Raw genomic sequence first — 20,094 nt, forward strand, 5'->3', positions numbered from 1 at the left:
CAATACGGAATACAAACCGTTCAATTATGTCAAGCAAATAAAGGCGATAAGTCCGTGTTTACGTAGCAACAATGATTCCGCTTTAGATCCAAGTATGGGTTCCAAAATCCGAACAAGGGGTTTTGAAAGCTGATTTTCCAAATGGTATGGGGCATCAATAGGTACGCTGTATTCCATTACAAAAATAGGGTTTTCCGTCTAAAAAAGACGTATGAAAACTTAATAGTTCATGAGAAATTTGAAATCCAAAGACGAACCTTGAGGTAAGCTGGTGTACTTTTAGCGGCTGCGATAATGACATACGGAACTCGATCCCCTAATTTTGGGGTTGTACCAGCATCTCGCTTACGCATCTTGTGAGCTAGTTCCACATGTGCCTGTTTACTGGCGTAGTCTTTATCTGTTTTAGTCAGCTCCTTTTTAATAAAAGAAAGCAAACGGATAAAATCACAGTATTCCAAAACATAGTTACGCTCTACCTTGGTAATCATCAGAAGTGAGATATCGACTTTGTTGCGCAGCAAGTCGAAAATAGATTGTTTGGCGTATTCTAGTGCTCCATCCGGATCTCTAAGAGAAAATATCAAAACCTCAAACTTTGAATACTAAAACTGATGACTTTTTGTTTACCGATCAATCAAACTTTTCTGCAGACCAGCTATTGATAAGATTGGCAACGAGTTGACAATTATCACGACGAACAGTTTCTAAACCCTTACAATCCATTTTGTCAAACTTTTCAGGTTTGGTCCAATACAATCCTGGATACCTGTGAAGACAGAAACAGACAGTGCAACTGGTATCTCATCTAACAAGTCTTTATAAATCAGAACCGTAATTACCTCTTTTCGTTGATCAATAAATAGGGGTAATAGACTTTTTCGAATTCCAAATTAATGGGTTTGACAAATTTTGCCGACACAAATGCGGCAGCTTCTCGGCCTAATTCCATGGCTTCGGCCACCGTGGGTACACCGAATTTCACCATTACGGAATCTGTGTTACCATAGATTACCTGACGTGACACTAATTGAGAAAATCCTCGAGTCGCCCCGCGGTCGCGACAAGAGTATTGCACCCAGCTTGAAGATTTGACCGATGATGGCTCGTGACAGTTCCTTGATATATGACAGATTTTAAAACCGAATTGTAGGAGAATTTACACGCCCCGCGGTGAATTTGAATCGAAAATTCACGAGTGCGTGCGACAATTACAACTTCTGGCTTTTGAACCATGGCGGGGATGCACCAGAAACACCTTGTTCTAACAATATGTTCATAAACGGTACCAAGTACGCCGCCTATATGAAAAAATGTGAAATTTTAGATGACTTAATCAACGAATGTCACGAAGGGTTTCTTGAGTATCTTAAATGCAATTGGACCTTTTCGTAGTCGCAATCACAGACGTGCCCACTCAAAATTACTTTTACCTCAACTTACCCAGTTCATATCGACCCATTCGAATCAAGTTAGTACGAAGGCATCAAGGTTTCAAAATTACACAGCGTTCATTAATTGGATTACCGTTTTGCCGGAGCCCGTGACAGCACAAGTAATCAAATCTCTTTTGGCAAGAATATCTGCAACTGAAGCTTTCTGTATAGGTGTTGATTTTATGTAGCCAGCAATCTTAATGTTTTGAAGTAGTAGTAGGCGCAGGCCGGCTTCTTCGAATGATGTTATTTATCGAGGTACATCTTTTTCTGTAACCTAAAGCAAATCCAAATAGATATTTTCAAAACATAAACTACTGTTTCGAAAAATGGTTTACCTGGAGGACGACTTTATCAAAATTGTTAAAGTGTTCCCCACAGACGATCCCCTTAAACAGTTCCTTTTCATCGCATGTCACAGCTTCTGGAATGTATTGTTCACGCAGCTTTCCGTCGATTCATCAATAGATTCGGGCAGCATTTCGAGGTGTGGCCGGACTCGGCTGGAGATTCGGGCTGAGAAATAGTTAATCATGGAAACTCACCGACATCCACGACGGAATAAGTAAACGATGTTGTCCTCGTAGATATGGCATCCACTGTCATGTCATCCCCGTCGGATTTGCCGTCCCCTTTCTTGCATTTTGGTAACATGAAGCAAATGGTTGCTAGTCCCTATAGAAGGAAATAAACAATACATCTAATTATTTGTTAATAGTCATTTTTGCATAAAACTTAACACTTAACACTGTAATTTGGACAGAGAAGACGACGACAGCCGTCATTTGGAAACCAAATGTGGTCCACTAAAATGCCAGTCCCAGCGCGTGAAACAAAACGCCCAGCACCACTAAGAGACGACCATATACCGGCAACAAGCCCGTGAGTACTGGGATTATCCGGATAACCAGCATGTCTATTATCAAAACGAAAAAAAAAAAGAAATTAATACTGGTACAGTAAATTGATTTTTTTAAATGTGGCTTACATAGCTTCTCTCATGGCATCAACGACCCCCGAAACTTGTTGCCCTGCAAACGCAACTCCACTTTGTGCCAATGCGATACCGACAACAGCTAGATTTCTAAAATAAAATCAAATAATGATACTAGTTAAACGGTTTGAATTTGAGAATTGAAATCAAAAGTACCGATCAATAGGAACGAAGGGAAAACGCCCCAGCAAAAATATGGACAAGGCTCCGATCATGGTACTGGAAAAAAGGCAGAGCTTCACAGGTCCTCGGCGATCGCACAAGTATCCCCAAATAGGGGGCTGGCTATACTGTTGGCACCGTCTTTCAGTCCGAAAAAGATACCCACGTAAAATGGTGTCAAGTCAAACTGCAAACAAAACATAAAATGATTCTAAAGAAATTAATAATAACGCCAAGACGGAAAACATACCGTACGCAACACTTGCGGTTCAAAGTTGATCGAGAGGAACCCGTTCGACATGTCGATACGATGAACGTGAAGAACGGGATCCAAATGGATGGAATACACAAAATAGCCAATGGCGATTGAGTTTTAGTTTATCCCTCGTCATACTGTGACACTAAAATGTTGAGAAACGAGATGAGAAGGCTGGTGACGTACAATATTTTGAACTAACTTACCGTCATAATCGGCGAGAAAGGGTAATGCAATAAAGGCCATAATAGTTTGAATTCCTCCCATGAGGATAAAGGTAGTCTTAAAACCACCTACTTCATGCAATGCACCACCGACTATAGGACTAGCAAACTGGGCAATGTTCATCATGGTTCTTGTAAGATTTTAAAATTAGAACAATGGTAGAAATTGAACAGCGAACGCTAAACCTGCATTAGTGAATCTTACAAAGATTTTGGCAACGGAATTGGGAAACTCCACAGCAGTGTACGTAAACGTCGCCGTAATTGTTCCAGCGTTTCCGGCAGCGTGAATGACGCGGATCAATATAGATATTACGACGAATGAACCCCCGGGAGGGAAATACTCTAAAAAGCTTTTAAAGTTTACTGATTAAAACCCAGCTTTTGCGTTTTTTTTGTGTAATTTACTACTCACCCCGATAATAAGCAGCAAATACCTCCAATGAAAACTCCAGAAACAAAGGTGAACCGAACGCCACTAACTTTTAGCTGAAAGAAAGATGAAGATGCAAATTACACGTTTATGGAACAAATTTGGGGTAATATTTACGTTTTTCCAATAAAAGGAGTGTGACAAGAAACGATGTCAGGCAGTTGGTACCAATAATAAATCCATAAATGGATACTGTGGCACCCTTCATCTTCAGCCTAGAGATTAAAGCAAACATTTAGATTTCACATTACATATGATCTTATTTCACAGATACTTACAATTTAGGGAAAGAACGGGGGGGAAAGGCAAATGATGATGTGAGAGTTGCTAATGAGAGAACAACCAATAGAAGCCATTGTCTGGGTGTCAGTTTTTTCTTCTCTGTTTTATCAACCTCTCCAAAACGCCTATATTTTTTCTTCTTAAGCCCTCCACAACCTCCATTACAACTGTCAGATGATGCTGTTGACAGGCATCTATCTTTTTTCACAGTATCCTCCTTTGTGCTCAACTCCTTTTCGTTCGAGTAATAAGTGTTGATTCAATCTTTTCAGTCGTTTTTGCACCTGATCATGCCAAAGCACTGGTGATGTTTCAGCCATCGAAACTGACCTATTCTTTTGCTGTCTTTCTGGATAGGGTGGGTATGGCAAACATGGCTTAGCCAAGGTTGTGAACGATCCAACATACCCATTCTTCAAACAGCTCGTGGTATCTTACTTCTCCTTAGCTATAAATAAAAATAGCAATAGTAGTCAAATTTCTTTGGCATGCTAAAGAGCAAGACTCAAGCACATAACAACGTAGGTCTGCGTCGAGGTGCAAACGAAAAACACGAGTTGGCTAAGGCGGGACGGTATATCGTGGAAATGATAGCGGAAACAGTAATAACCACCAGGGTATATGTCCTATAGACGGCATGCATGTGAATTCAGAAGATTCCAAAACTGAGATAGTTTTTCACGAAATAAAAATACTTTTTAGAGTTTTTTACAGTTATTTGTGTTGAACATTACGGGAAAAATTCTAATTCATTTAATTTCCTTCACACAATTCAAATTACCTTATCTTATTAACATTTTTTTTTGAAAAAAACATCAGAGTTTGAGCAGTGATGGGTTCTGTCTTCCGTCGAAAAATGCCATAAAGCGAGACAGCGAGCGGTGTTTTTCAAGCACCCGAAGTAAATCGAAATATTCAAAATGGTTCTATGAATATCTCATTTATGAATATCTTCACGTTCGTCACAGCATTAACAGGATCTTCCAGCAGAGAAGAACAACCTGAACAGTTGACACCAGAAAACAGGAGCGACTTGTTACAGGAATGTAACACGACGCATCCTTTACCCCAGAATACTTCATCTAGTACTGATTGCCAAGCAGAGAAACCAGATGGAACTGCAAAGGGCGCCCAACAGTCGAAGCAATCACGATTCTTCGAGCGAATGAAACAGAAATTCGTCAAACCGGGATTTTTGAGAGAAGATAATACCATCAAGATCAAGTCTGTGCAGGTATGTCTGAACAAGCATAAAGTGGATATGGTGATTGACAAAGGCTGTGACGAGTCAATCATCAGTCTACAACAATGGCAACAAATAGGCGAGCCCAACTTAACGCCTTTTACGAAGTACAATTTGGTCAAGTCTAAGCGTACAGGGAAGTTCAAAGAGCACGTAAAATGGGAAGAGGTCGTTGGATTTTTCTACACCCACGTTGTATTACAAGACAAAACAACTGAAATCCCAATTTACGTGTGTGCAGGATATAAGGCTATGCCCAACTTCCTCGGTTGCAGACTCTTCCACGACCTCCATTTACATCAACAAAATGCGCATTTGATCAAAATAACACGCACAACAGGAAAGGAAACGCCTCCCGAAACCCCGACAACAAAATCGGATGCCGAACCTAATACTACACTAAACTTGACCGGTGCTATGATCAATTACTTGACGTTACTGATCGATATAGCAAAAGACAAGAATAAGAAAAATCGCGAAAAGTATGAAAAGTACATGTCACAGACCATAATGGCCATAATGGTAGCGTTCGAGATAAAAAGGGCCGCCTCCGGGAACAAATCTGAACCGCTTGTCATTGAATGCAACAGCATCGACAAGCTCAGGAAGACTTTTTCTAAGCTGGAAAAACTCTACGAAAATGACAAAAGGAGGTCCCGCGAAGTTATACGTGATGCAGAAGACGCGCTGGATGATCATAAAACAAAACTTGCGTCTGCATCATCGGAAGTAGAACGCGCGAAACTAACCGAACTTCTCCGGCGAAGAGAAAAAGCCCTGCAAGTGATTGTCGAAAACGAAAATATCGATTTTGAGAAGAAGATGGCAGAAGTGGCTTTCGCCAAAGAAATGTTTCCGGAGCCAAAGGCAGAAAAAAAGGGGAAGAAATTCTTCAAAAGACTCAAAACGATGTTTGGACATCGTTCTTCTAACGACCAAATGAAAGCAGAGGAAAGAAGGTCTAACAATGAATATGTTTTGATGCTTAGATAATTCTGTGTGCTTTGGCTTTGTTTAAATTCGTAACGTTTGAAGGAAGGGGCAAAATTGAGTGAAGAGAGACGACAATGGCATAATTGGTTAAGAAATAACTATGCTGTTAAAGCGGAAAATTTTTTAATCGTTATGGCCATTGTCACCTCTCTCCCTCCCCCAATTTCATTCATTCATTCTCCCAATACCTTAATTTAAATGGGACGTGATTTGAACAAAGTCCACAGATTTTCTAAGCATGCTTACATTTTCATAGTTATACCTCTCCAGCTTCTCTTTTCTTTCGATTTCTTTCACGAATTCTATGCTTGGTTACTACAGATTGCTTGTACTGTCGGCAATAATTTGGATCTTAAAAATAAAGATGTTAAAAAAAAAATGCTCCAACGAATTCTAGTGTTTTAATACTTAGACAAGAGCTTCGATGGTCCTACCACGAAGGGCTACCAGTTAAAACAATGTGGCTTATGAAACACGATTTCAATTAGTTTTTTGGGAATAGCCTAAACAAAGAAAAATAATTGAATTATTTTTACAACTTCTCATTGCATTGACCTGGTGATCGTACCGTCATTCACGCTTCCTTCTTGTGCAAGAAAAAAAAAATTTAAGCGGCTTCCGATTTTTATACATTCACGCGTGATTGCATTGGTTTAGAGTATTCTACCTGTGACTATACTAGATCAGTCAATAGGTACGTACAAGTTTTTAAAAATTGCAGAGGAAAACAACTCAATCGCACTAATAATTTTACAGTTAGTCATCGAATTCTCAGTTCCCCATATTTAATTTCACGAAATTCCGTTATCGTTACCAATCTCTATGTTTATACTTTGCTTGTTCTTCCTACTTCAAAGGCTTCTTCCTTTTTCCCACTTGAAAAGCCCTCGGAAAAGAAAATGGGAACAAGAAAAGTGATTTGGAACGATGGAACACGTCACGCCATAACGGTTGATGGCGTTATCATTGCAAAAAGGGGAAAAAAATGTCTACTTCAAACTGGAAATTTATCAATTTTTGTATCCTTATTCCGCTAGTAGATCAAAAGACTCGCGTGCGTCCTTCATTCAACGGTCAGAACGGTTCGCTTCTTTAAGTAACATTTTTTAGTCAATGACTAGCATAAAGCGTGTGGGTGGACGCTCTGACGAGCACGACCATCTTTCGGTCGAATCGATAATATTTGAATGTGACCACCACAGCTGTTAAAAGCCTATTCATCCATTCCCGTACCATTCGCCACAACACCACATAAAATGTAATGCATTTTTAAAATTCAATTTGGCTTAAGCTCAATTAAATTTAAACAAGATTTTGTCGCATGAATCGATTTTTCTCTTGTTCTGCTCGAATATCAAAAATTGGCTGAAAAAACGAAGCCAAAACGCTTTCCTGAAAATTATCGATTGGATTAAAAGCAGATCGTGCGACAGAGTATGGATTAGCCGGATATGATTTTCATAAAATAGTTAAAGCCAGCCGGAAGAGACACGGAAAATATCGGGTATTGTTACAGATGTGGCAAGTGGTAGGGTGCTAGATGAGATTCTCAAGTTTCTAAATTCAATTATCTAGTCTACACGATGGGCCTAATCTGTTCAGCCAGAGAACCCGGCATATGTTTCAGCGCGCATGCGGCGAATAATGGCACAGTCTCGCGGTAATGGGATCGACACTGATTTGCACGTGACGGACTCGGCTGGAGATTCGGGCTGAGAAATAGTTAATCGTGGAAACTCACCGACATCCACGATATCCACGAATAAGTAAACGATGTTGTCCTCGTAGATATGGCATCCACTGTCGTGTCATCCCCGTCGGATTTGCCGTCACCTTTCTTGCACTTTGGTAACATGAAGCACATGGTTGCTAAACCCTATAGAAGGAAAGAAATAATGCATCTTATTATTTACTTGTTAATAGTCATTTATTTATGGTCAAAACTTACCACTGTAATTTGAACAGAGAACACGACGGCAGCCGTCATTTGGAAACCAATGTGGTCCACTAAAATGCCAGTCCCAGCGCGTGAAACAAAACGCCCAGCAGAGACGACCAAATACCAGCAACAAGCCCGTGAGTATTGGGATTATCCGGATAACCAGCATGTCTATTATCAAAATGCAAAAAAGAAATGAATACTGGCACAGCAAATTGAATTTTTTAAATGTGGCTTACACAGCTTCTCTCATGGCATCAACGACCCCCGAAACTTGTTGCCCTGCAAACGCAACTCCACTTAGTGCCAATGCGATACCGACAACAGCTAGATTTCTAAAATAAAATCAAATAATGATACTAGTTAAACGGTTTGAATTTGAGAATTGAAATCAAAAGTACCGATCAAAAGAAATGAATGAATTTAGTCTATTGCAAATTTGCTACGACATCTTTCGCGGGTGGCATAATAAAAAGAAAAAAAAAAAAAGGAAAGAAAAATAAAATAAATGTAAGTAAAATTTGTTGCCAATGAAAAAAAATTTTTAAATGGGATGGGAAGAAAAAAATCTAGATATTGAAATAAACCACAAAAAAAAACAAAAAAACAGAAAGACTAAGAACTTAATCTAATTAATTCAATGTGCGTTGGTTCGTACGATGTTTCGTCGACTGGATCATTCGCAACAACGTGACTTTTCTAATAACTTATACATCTACTTACTAATGCCATCAACTTTCGTTTTTCAAAATACGGAATTACATGACATCACGTATTTTACCGCCTGCTCCCTCCGAGACTCTTACGGCGCTATACACCATTTTTATTAAAATCTTTTGGTTATGGGGAACTTACTGAACAATGAGTCGTGTAATTTATTGTTTCCAATCTATTTTACAAAAGCCAAGCCACTACCTGTATGCACCATCATTGACGAGAGCGGTAGGTTGTCAGGGTAGGCTGAATCTTTCCATAAGTTTACCCTGTTCCGTGAGATTTTTTCTAACTTTTGTCCTCATATAATAGATGGGGCAATCTCGGCTAAATGTGGCAAACGATTAGTATTAAGTATGTAACATGATTAGGATATCACTCAAACTATTTACTTGCAACAAAGAATCTCTTCGTTGAGACTTCCCTGGCACCGTTGACATTCTGTCCATAAACGATTAAACTTCTCTTCGAGAGCATAAAGTTGGCCAATTTCCCTCTGGTAGAACTCCGATTCTTTCGGCTTGCAAAATCTGTTTAAATTGGAACAGCAATTTTAACAAACATCGCCGAGATAGGCAGAAATTAGACTTACTTGCATACAGCACTATCGTCTGGAAGGACGGTTTTGCATCCAACACAGGTGGATTTGCGTGTGGTAAAGCTAGCCAATCCACCAATTTTTGAAGTAACAAATGAAGGCGTCCGGGTATGGTAACCATCTACAATACGGAATACAAACCGTTCAATTATGTCAAGCAAATAAAGGCGATAAGTCCGTGTTTACGTAGCAACAATGATTCCGCTTTAGATCCAAGTATGGGTTCCAAAATCCGAACAAGGGGTTTTGAAAGCTGATTTTCCAAATGGTATGGGGCATCAATAGGTACGCTGTATTCCATTACAAAAATAGGGTTTTCCGTCTAAAGAAGACGTATGAAAACTTAATAGTTCATGAGAAATTTGAAATCCAAAGACGAACCTTGAGGTAAGCTGGTGTACTTTTAGCGGCTGCGATAATGACATACGGAACTCGATCCCTAATTTTGGGGTTGTACCAGCATCTCGCTTACGCATCTTGTGAGCTAGTTCCACATGTGCCTGTTTACTGGCGTAGTCTTTATCTGTTTTAGTCAGCTCCTTTTTAATAAAAGAAAGCAAACGGATAAAATCACAGTATTCCAAAACATAGTTACGCTCTACCTTGGTAATCATCAGAAGTGAGATATCGACTTTGTTGCGCAGCAAGTCGAAAATAGATTGTTTGGCGTATTCTAGTGCTCCATCCGGATCTCTAAGAGAAAATATCAAAACCTCAAACTTTGAATACTAAAACTGATGACTTTTTGTTCACCGATCAATCAAACTTTTCTGCAGACCAGCTATTGATAAGATTGGCAACGAGTTGACAATTATCACGACGAACAGTTTCTAAACCCTTACAATCCATTTTGTCAAACTTTTCAGGTTTGGTCCAATACAATCCTGGATACCTGTGAAGACAGAAACAGACAGTGCAACTGGTATCTCATCTAACAAGTCTTTATAAATCAGAACCGTAATTACCTCTTTTCGTTGATCAATAAATAGGGGTAATAGACTTTTTCGAATTCCAAATTAATGGGTTTGACAAATTTTGCCGACACAAATGCGGCAGCTTCTCGGCCTAATTCCATGGCTTCGGCCACCGTGGGTACACCGAATTTCACCATTACGGAATCTGTGTTACCATAGATTACCTGACGTGACACTAATTGAGAAAATCCTCGAGTCGCCCCGCGGTCGCGACAAGAGTATTGCACCCAGCTTGAAGATTTGACCGATGATGGCTCGTGACAGTTCCTTGATATATGACAGATTTTAAAACCGAATTGTAGGAGAATTTACACGCCCCGCGGTGAATTTGAATCGAAAATTCACGAGTGCGTGCGACAATTACAACTTCTGGCTTTTGAACCATGGCGGGGATGCACCAGAAACACCTTGTTCTAACAATATGTTCATAAACGGTACCAAGTACGCCGCCTATATGAAAAAATGTGAAATTTTAGATGACTTAATCAACGAATGTCACGAAGGGTTTCTTGAGTATCTTAAATGCAATTGGACCTTTTCGTAGTCGCAATCACAGACGTGCCCACTCAAAATTACTTTTACCTCAACTTACCCAGTTCATATCGACCCATTCGAATCAAGTTAGTACGAAGGCATCAAGGTTTCAAAATTACACAGCGTTCATTAATTGGATTACCGTTTTGCCGGAGCCCGTGACAGCACAAGTAATCAAATCTCTTTTGGCAAGAATATCTGCAACTGAAGCTTTCTGTATAGGTGTTGATTTTATGTAGCCAGCAATCTTAATGTTTTGAAGTAGTAGTAGGCGCAGGCCGGCTTCTTCGAATGATGTTATTTATCGAGGTACATCTTTTTCTGTAACCTAAAGCAAATCCAAATAGATATTTTCAAAACATAAACTACTGTTTCGAAAAATGGTTTACCTGGAGGACGACTTTATCAAAATTGTTAAAGTGTTCCCCACAGACGATCCCCTTAAACAGTTCCTTTTCATCGCATGTCACAGCTTCTGGAATGTATTGTTCACGCAGCTTTCCGTCGATTCATCAATAGATTCGGGCAGCATTTCGAGGTGTGGCCGGACTCGGCTGGAGATTCGGGCTGAGAAATAGTTAATCATGGAAACTCACCGACATCCACGACGGAATAAGTAAACGATGTTGTCCTCGTAGATATGGCATCCACTGTCATGTCATCCCCGTCGGATTTGCCGTCCCCTTTCTTGCACTTTGGTAACATGAAGCAAATGGTTGCTAGTCCCTATAGAAGGAAATAAACAATACATCTAATTATTTGTTAATAGTCATTTTTGCATAAAACTTAACACTGTAATTTGGACAGAGAAGACGACGACAGCCGTCATTTGGAAACCAATGTGGTCCACTAAAATGCCAGTCCCAGCGCGTGAAACAAAACGCCCAGCACCACTAAGAGACGACAATATACCGGCAAAAAGCCCGTGAGTACTGGGATTATCCGGATAACCAGCATGTCTATTATCAAAACGAAAAAAAAAAAGAAATGAATACTGGTACAGTAAATTGATTTTTTTAAATGTGGCTTACATAGCTTCTCTCATGGCATCAACGACCCCCGAAACTTGTTGCCCTGCAAACGCAACTCCACTTTGTGCCAATGCGATACAACGACAACAGCTAGATTTCTAAAATAAAATCAAATAATGATACTAGTTAAACGGTTTGAATTTGAGAATTGAAATCAAAAGTACCGATCAATAGGAACGAAGGGAAAACGCCCCAGCAAAAATATGGACAAGGCTCCGATCATGGTACTGGAAAAAAGGCAGAGCTTCACAGGTCCTCGGCGATCGCACAAGTATCCCCAAATAGGGCTGGCTAGCACCGTCTTTCAGTCCGAAAAAGATACCCACGTAAAATGGTGTCAAGTCAAACTGCAAACAAAACATAAAATGATTCTAAAGAAATTAATAATAACGCCAAGTCGGAAAACATACCGTACGCATTGCATTACTTTCTCGCCGATTATGACGGTAAGTTATTTAAAAATATTTTACGTCACCAGCCTTCTCATCTCGTTTCTCAACATTTTAGTGTCACAGTATGACGAGGATAAATGGAAATACTCAATCGCCATTGGCTATTTTGTGTATTCCATCCATTTGGATCCCGTTCTTCACGTTCATCGTATCGACATGTCGAACGGGTTCCTCTCGATCAACTTTGAACCGCAAGTGTTGCGTACGGTATGTTTTCCGACTTGGCGTTATTATTAATTTCTTTAGAATCATTTTATGTTTTGTTTGCAGTTTGACTTGACACCATTTTACGTGGGTATCTTTTTCGGACTGAAAGACGGTGCCAACAGTATAGCCAGCCCTATTTGGGGATACTTGTGCGATCGCCGAGGACCTGTGAAGCTCTGCCTTTTTTCCAGTACCATGATCGGAGCCTTGTCCATATTTTTGCTGGGGCGTTTTCCCTTCGTTCCTATTGATCGGTACTTTTGATTTCAATTCTCAAATTCAAACCGTTTAACTAGTATCATTATTTGATTTTATTTTAGAAATCTAGCTGTTGTCGGTATCGCATTGGCACAAAGTGGAGTTGCGTTTGCAGGGCAACAAGTTTCGGGGGTCGTTGATGCCATGAGAGAAGCTATGTAAGCCACATTTAAAAAAATCAATTTACTGTACCAGTATTCATTTCTTTTTTTTTTCGTTTTGATAATAGACATGCTGGTTATCCGGATAATCCCAGTACTCACGGGCTTGTTGCCGGTATATGGTCGTCTCTTAGTGGTGCTGGGCGTTTTGTTTCACGCGCTGGGACTGGCATTTTAGTGGACCACATTGGTTTCCAAATGACGGCTGTCGTCGTCTTCTCTGTCCAAATTACAGTGTTAAGTTTTATGCAAAAATGACTATTAACAAATAATTAGATGTATTGTTTATTTCCTTCTATAGGGACTAGCAACCATTTGCTTCATGTTACCAAAGTGCAAGAAAGGGGACGGCAAATCCGACGGGGATGACATGACAGTGGATGCCATATCTACGAGGACAACATCGTTTACTTATTCCGTCGTGGATGTCGGTGAGTTTCCATGATTAACTATTTCTCAGCCCGAATCTCCAGCCGAGTCCGGCCACACCTCGAAATGCTGCCCGAATCTATTGATGAATCGACGGAAAGCTGCGTGAACAATACATTCCAGAAGCTGTGACATGCGATGAAAAGGAACTGTTTAAGGGGATCGTCTGTGGGGAACACTTTAACAATTTTGATAAAGTCGTCCTCCAGGTAAACCATTTTTCGAAACAGTAGTTTATGTTTTGAAAATATCTATTTGGATTTGCTTTAGGTTACAGAAAAAGATGTACCTCGATAAATAACATCATTCGAAGAAGCCGGCCTGCGCCTACTACTACTTCAAAACATTAAGATTGCTGGCTACATAAAATCAACACCTATACAGAAAGCTTCAGTTGCAGATATTCTTGCCAAAAGAGATTTGATTACTTGTGCTGTCACGGGCTCCGGCAAAACGGTAATCCAATTAATGAACGCTGTGTAATTTTGAAACCTTGATGCCTTCGTACTAACTTGATTCGAATGGGTCGATATGAACTGGGTAAGTTGAGGTAAAAGTAATTTTGAGTGGGCACGTCTGTGATTGCGACTACGAAAAGGTCCAATTGCATTTAAGATACTCAAGAAACCCTTCGTGACATTCGTTGATTAAGTCATCTAAAATTTCACATTTTTTCATATAGGCGGCGTACTTGGTACCGTTTATGAACATATTGTTAGAACAAGGTGTTTCTGGTGCATCCCCGCCATGGTTCAAAAGCCAGAAGTTGTAATTGTCGCACGCACTCGTGAATTTTCGATTCAAATTCACCGCGGGGCGTGTAAATTCTCCTACAATTCGGTTTTAAAATCTGTCATATATCAAGGAACTGTCACGAGCCATCATCGGTCAAATCTTCAAGCTGGGTGCAATACTCTTGTCGCGACCGCGGGGCGACTCGAGGATTTTCTCAATTAGTGTCACGTCAGGTAATCTATGGTAACACAGATTCCGTAATGGTGAAATTCGGTGTACCCACGGTGGCCGAAGCCATGGAATTAGGCCGAAAAGCTGCCGCATTTGTGTCGGCAAAATTTGTCAAACCCATTAATTTGGAATTCGAAAAAGTCTATTACCCCTATTTATTGATCAACGAAAAGAGGTAATTACGGTTCTGATTTATAAAGACTTGTTAGATGAGATACCAGTTGCACTGTCTGTTTCTGTCTTCACAGGTATCCAGGATTGTATTGGACCAAACCTGAAAAGTTTGACAAAATGGATTGTAAGGGTTTAGAAACTGTTCGTCGTGATAATTGTCAACTCGTTGCCAATCTTATCAATAGCTGGTCTGCAGAAAAGTTTGATTGATCGGTGAACAAAAAGTCATCAGTTTTAGTATTCAAAGTTTGAGGTTTTGATATTTTCTCTTAGAGATCCGGATGGAGCACTAGAATACGCCAAACAATCTATTTTCGACTTGCTGCGCAACAAAGTCGATATCTCACTTCTGATGATTACCAAGGTAGAGCGTAACTATGTTTTGGAATACTGTGATTTTATCCGTTTGCTTTCTTTTATTAAAAAGGAGCTGACTAAAACAGATAAAGACTACGCCAGTAAACAGGCACATGTGGAACTAGCTCACAAGATGCGTAAGCGAGATGCTGGTACAACCCCAAAATTAGGGGATCGAGTTCCGTATGTCATTATCGCAGCCGCTAAAAGTACACCAGCTTACCTCAAGGTTCGTCTTTGGATTTCAAATTTCTCATGAACTATTAAGTTTTCATACGTCTTCTTTAGACGGAAAACCCTATTTTTGTAATGGAATACAGCGTACCTATTGATGCCCCATACCATTTGGAAAATCAGCTTTCAAAACCCCTTGTTCGGATTTTGGAACCCATACTTGGATCTAAAGCGGAATCATTGTTGCTACGTAAACACGGACTTATCGCCTTTATTTGCTTGACATAATTGAACGGTTTGTATTCCGTATTGTAGATGGTTACCATACCCGGACGCCTTCATTTGTTACTTCAAAAATTGGTGGATTGGCTAGCTTTACCACACGCAAATCCACCTGTGTTGGATGCAAAACCGTCCTTCCAGACGATAGTGCTGTATGCAAGTAAGTCTAATTTCTGCCTATCTCGGCGATGTTTGTTAAAATTGCTGTTCCAATTTAAACAGATTTTGCAAGCCGAAAGAATCGGAGTTCTACCAGAGGGAAATTGGCCAACTTTATGCTCTCGAAGAGAAGTTTAATCGTTTATGGACAGAATGTCAACGGTGCCAGAGAAGTCTCAACGAAGAGATTCTTTGTTGCAAGTAAATAGTTTGAGTGATATCCTAATCATGTTACATACTTAATACTAATCGTTTGCCACATTTAGCCGAGATTGCCCCATCTATTATATGAGGACAAAAGTTAGAAAAAATCTCACGGAACAGGGTAAACTTATGGAAAGATTCAGCCTACCCTGACAACCTACCGCTCTCGTCAATGATGGTGCATACAGGTAGTGGCTTGGCTTTTGTAAAATAGATTGGAAACAATAAATTACACGACTCATTGTTCAGTAAGTTCCCCATAACCAAAAGATTTTAATAAAAATGGTGTATAGCGCCGTAAGAGTCTCGGAGGGAGCAGGCGGTAAAATACGTGATGTCATGTAATTCCGTATTTTGAAAAACGAAAGTTGATGGCATTAGTAAGTAGATGTATAAGTTATTAGAAAAGTCACGTTGTTGCGAATGATCCAGTCGACGAAACATCGTACGAACCAACGCACATTGAATTAATTAGATTAAGTTCTTAGTCTTTCTGTTTTTTTTTTTTTTTTTTTTTTTGGTTTATTTCAATATCTAGATTTTTTTCTTCCCATCCCATTTAAAAATTTTTTTTCATTGGCAACAAATTTTACTTACATTTATTTTATTTTTCTTTCCTTTTTTTTTTTTTTTTTATTATGCCACCCGCGAAAGATGTCGTAGCAAATTTGCAATAGACTAAATTCATTCATTTCTTTTGATCGGTACTTTTGATTTCAATTCTCAAATTCAAACCGTTTAACTAGTATCATTATTTGATTTTATTTTAGAAATCTAGCTGTTGTCGGTATCGCATTGGCACTAAGTGGAGTTGCGTTTGCAGGGCAACAAGTTTCGGGGGTCGTTGATGCCATGAGAGAAGCTGTGTAAGCCACATTTAAAAAATTCAATTTGCTGTGCCAGTATTCATTTCTTTTTTGCATTTTGATAATAGACATGCTGGTTATCCGGATAATCCCAATACTCACGGGCTTGTTGCTGGTATTTGGTCGTCTCTGCTGGGCGTTTTGTTTCACGCGCTGGGACTGGCATTTTAGTGGACCACATTGGTTTCCAAATGACGGCTGCCGTCGTGTTCTCTGTTCAAATTACAGTGGTAAGTTTTGACCATAAATAAATGACTATTAACAAGTAAATAATAAGATGCATTATTTCTTTCCTTCTATAGGGTTTAGCAACCATGTGCTTCATGTTACCAAAGTGCAAGAAAGGTGACGGCAAATCCGACGGGGATGACACGACAGTGGATGCCATATCTACGAGGACAACATCGTTTACTTATTCGTGGATATCGTGGATGTCGGTGAGTTTCCACGATTAACTATTTCTCAGCCCGAATCTCCAGCCGAGTCCGTCACGTGCAAATCAGTGTCGATCCCATTACCGCGAGACTGTGCCATTATTCGCCGCATGCGCGCTGAAACATATGCCGGGTTCTCTGGCTGAACAGATTAGGCCCATCGTGTAGACTAGATAATTGAATTTAGAAACTTGAGAATCTCATCTAGCACCCTACCACTTGCCACATCTGTAACAATACCCGATATTTTCCGTGTCTCTTCCGGCTGGCTTTAACTATTTTATGAAAATCATATCCGGCTAATCCATACTCTGTCGCACGATCTGCTTTTAATCCAATCGATAATTTTCAGGAAAGCGTTTTGGCTTCGTTTTTTCAGCCAATTTTTGATATTCGAGCAGAACAAGAGAAAAATCGATTCATGCGACAAAATCTTGTTTAAATTTAATTGAGCTTAAGCCAAATTGAATTTTAAAAATGCATTACATTTTATGTGGTGTTGTGGCGAATGGTACGGGAATGGATGAATAGGCTTTTAACAGCTGTGGTGATCACATTCAAATATTATCGATTCGACCGAAAGATGGTCGTGCTCGTCAGAGCGTCCACCCACACGCTTTATGCTAGTCATTGACTAAAAAATGTTACTTAAAGAAGCGAACCGTTCTGACCGTTGAATGAAGGACGCACGCGAGTCTTTTGATCTACTAGCGGAATAAGGATACAAAAATTGATAAATTTCCAGTTTGAAGTAGACATTTTTTTCCCCTTTTTGCAATGATAACGCCATCAACCGTTATGGCGTGACGTGTTCCATCGTTCCAAATCACTTTTCTTGTTCCCATTTTCTTTTCCGAGGGCTTTTCAAGTGGGAAAAAGGAAGAAGCCTTTGAAGTAGGAAGAACAAGCAAAGTATAAACATAGAGATTGGTAACGATAACGGAATTTCGTGAAATTAAATATGGGGAACTGAGAATTCGATGACTAACTGTAAAATTATTAGTGCGATTGAGTTGTTTTCCTCTGCAATTTTTAAAAACTTGTACGTACCTATTGACTGATCTAGTATAGTCACAGGTAGAATACTCTAAACCAATGCAATCACGCGTGAATGTATAAAAATCGGAAGCCGCTTAAATTTTTTTTTTCTTGCGCAAGAAGGAAGCGTGAATGACGGTACGATCACCAGGTCAATGCAATGAGAAGTTGTAAAAATAATTCAATTATTTTTCTTTGTTTAGGCTATTCCCAAAAAACTAATTGAAATCGTGTTTCATAAGCCACATTGTTTTAACTGGTAGCCCTTCGTGGTAGGACCATCGAAGCTCTTGTCTAAGTATTAAAACACTAGAATTCGTTGGAGCATTTTTTTTTTAACATCTTTATTTTTAAGATCCAAATTATTGCCGACAGTACAAGCAATCTGTAGTAACCAAGCATAGAATTCGTGAAAGAAATCGAAAGAAAAGAGAAGCTGGAGAGGTATAACTATGAAAATGTAAGCATGCTTAGAAAATCTGTGGACTTTGTTCAAATCACGTCCCATTTAAATTAAGGTATTGGGAGAATGAATGAATGAAATTGGGGGAGGGAGAGAGGTGACAATGGCCATAACGATTAAAAAATTTTCCGCTTTAACAGCATAGTTATTTCTTAACCAATTATGCCATTGTCGTCTCTCTTCACTCAATTTTGCCCCTTCCTTCAAACGTTACGAATTTAAACAAAGCCAAAGCACACAGAATTATCTAAGCATCAAAACATATTCATTGTTAGACCTTCTTTCCTCTGCTTTCATTTGGTCGTTAGAAGAACGATGTCCAAACATCGTTTTGAGTCTTTTGAAGAATTTCTTCCCCTTTTTTTCTGCCTTTGGCTCCGGAAACATTTCTTTGGCGAAAGCCACTTCTGCCATCTTCTTCTCAAAATCGATATTTTCGTTTTCGACAATCACTTGCAGGGCTTTTTCTCTTCGCCGGAGAAGTTCGGTTAGTTTCGCGCGTTCTACTTCCGATGATGCAGACGCAAGTTTTGTTTTATGATCATCCAGCGCGTCTTCTGCATCACGTATAACTTCGCGGGACCTCCTTTTGTCATTTTCGTAGAGTTTTTCCAGCTTAGAAAAAGTCTTCCTGAGCTTGTCGATGCTGTTGCATTCAATGACAAGCGGTTCAGATTTGTTCCCGGAGGCGGCCCTTTTTATCTCGAACGCTACCATTATGGCCATTATGGTCTGTGACATGTACTTTTCATACTTTTCGCGATTTTTCTTATTCTTGTCTTTTGCTATATCGATCAGTAACGTCAAGTAATTGATCATAGCACCGGTCAAGTTTAGTGTAGTATTAGGTTCGGCATCCGATTTTGTTGTCGGGGTTTCGGGAGGCGTTTCCTTTCCTGTTGTGCGTGTTATTTTGATCAAATGCGCATTTTGTTGATGTAAATGGAGGTCGTGGAAGAGTCTGCAACCGAGGAAGTTGGGCATAGCCTTATATCCTGCACACACGTAAATTGGGATTTCAGTTGTTTTGTCTTGTAATACAACGTGGGTGTAGAAAAATCCAACGACCTCTTCCCATTTTACGTGCTCTTTGAACTTCCCTGTACGCTTAGACTTGACCAAATTGTACTTCGTAAAAGGCGTTAAGTTGGGCTCGCCTATTTGTTGCCATTGTTGTAGACTGATGATTGACTCGTCACAGCCTTTGTCAATCACCATATCCACTTTATGCTTGTTCAGACATACCTGCACAGACTTGATCTTGATGGTATTATCTTCTCTCAAAAATCCCGGTTTGACGAATTTCTGTTTCATTCGCTCGAAGAATCGTGATTGCTTCGACTGTTGGGCGCCCTTTGCAGTTCCATCTGGTTTCTCTGCTTGGCAATCAGTACTAGATGAAGTATTCTGGGGTAAAGGATGCGTCGTGTTACATTCCTGTAACAAGTCGCTCCTGTTTTCTGGTGTCAACTGTTCAGGTTGTTCTTCTCTGCTGGAAGATCCTGTTAATGCTGTGACGAACGTGAAGATATTCATAAATGAGGGAACCATTTTGAATATTTCGATTTACTTCGGGTGCTTGAAAAACACCGCTCGCTGTCTCGCTTTATGGCATTTTTCGACGGAAGACAGAACCCATCACTGCTCAAACTCTGAT

The 20,094-nt window shown here is 39.8% G+C and overlaps 1 long non-coding RNA gene and 2 pseudogenes across 1 annotated transcript; all 3 read right to left on the minus strand.

The window, feature by feature from the left end:
- Positions 1-263: 263 nt before the first annotated feature.
- LOC132088070 (DNA polymerase delta catalytic subunit-like) lies at positions 264-1,159 on the minus strand (annotated as a pseudogene).
- A 2,124-nt stretch (positions 1,160-3,283) lies between these two features.
- On the minus strand, positions 3,284-3,710 carry LOC132088074 (uncharacterized). Its single transcript, XR_009421282.1, has 3 exons — positions 3,623-3,710; positions 3,488-3,561; positions 3,284-3,425 (listed from the first exon to the last, which is right to left on the minus strand). It is a non-coding gene; the product is annotated as an uncharacterized LOC132088074 (long non-coding RNA).
- Positions 3,711-9,726: 6,016 nt separating this feature from the next.
- On the minus strand, positions 9,727-10,556 carry LOC132088071 (DNA polymerase delta catalytic subunit-like; annotated as a pseudogene).
- Positions 10,557-20,094: the final 9,538 nt, after the last annotated feature.

This window comes from Daphnia carinata, chromosome 6 (assembly GCF_022539665.2).
Source record: "Daphnia carinata strain CSIRO-1 chromosome 6, CSIRO_AGI_Dcar_HiC_V3, whole genome shotgun sequence".
Lineage (NCBI taxonomy): Eukaryota > Metazoa > Arthropoda > Branchiopoda > Diplostraca > Daphniidae > Daphnia > Daphnia carinata.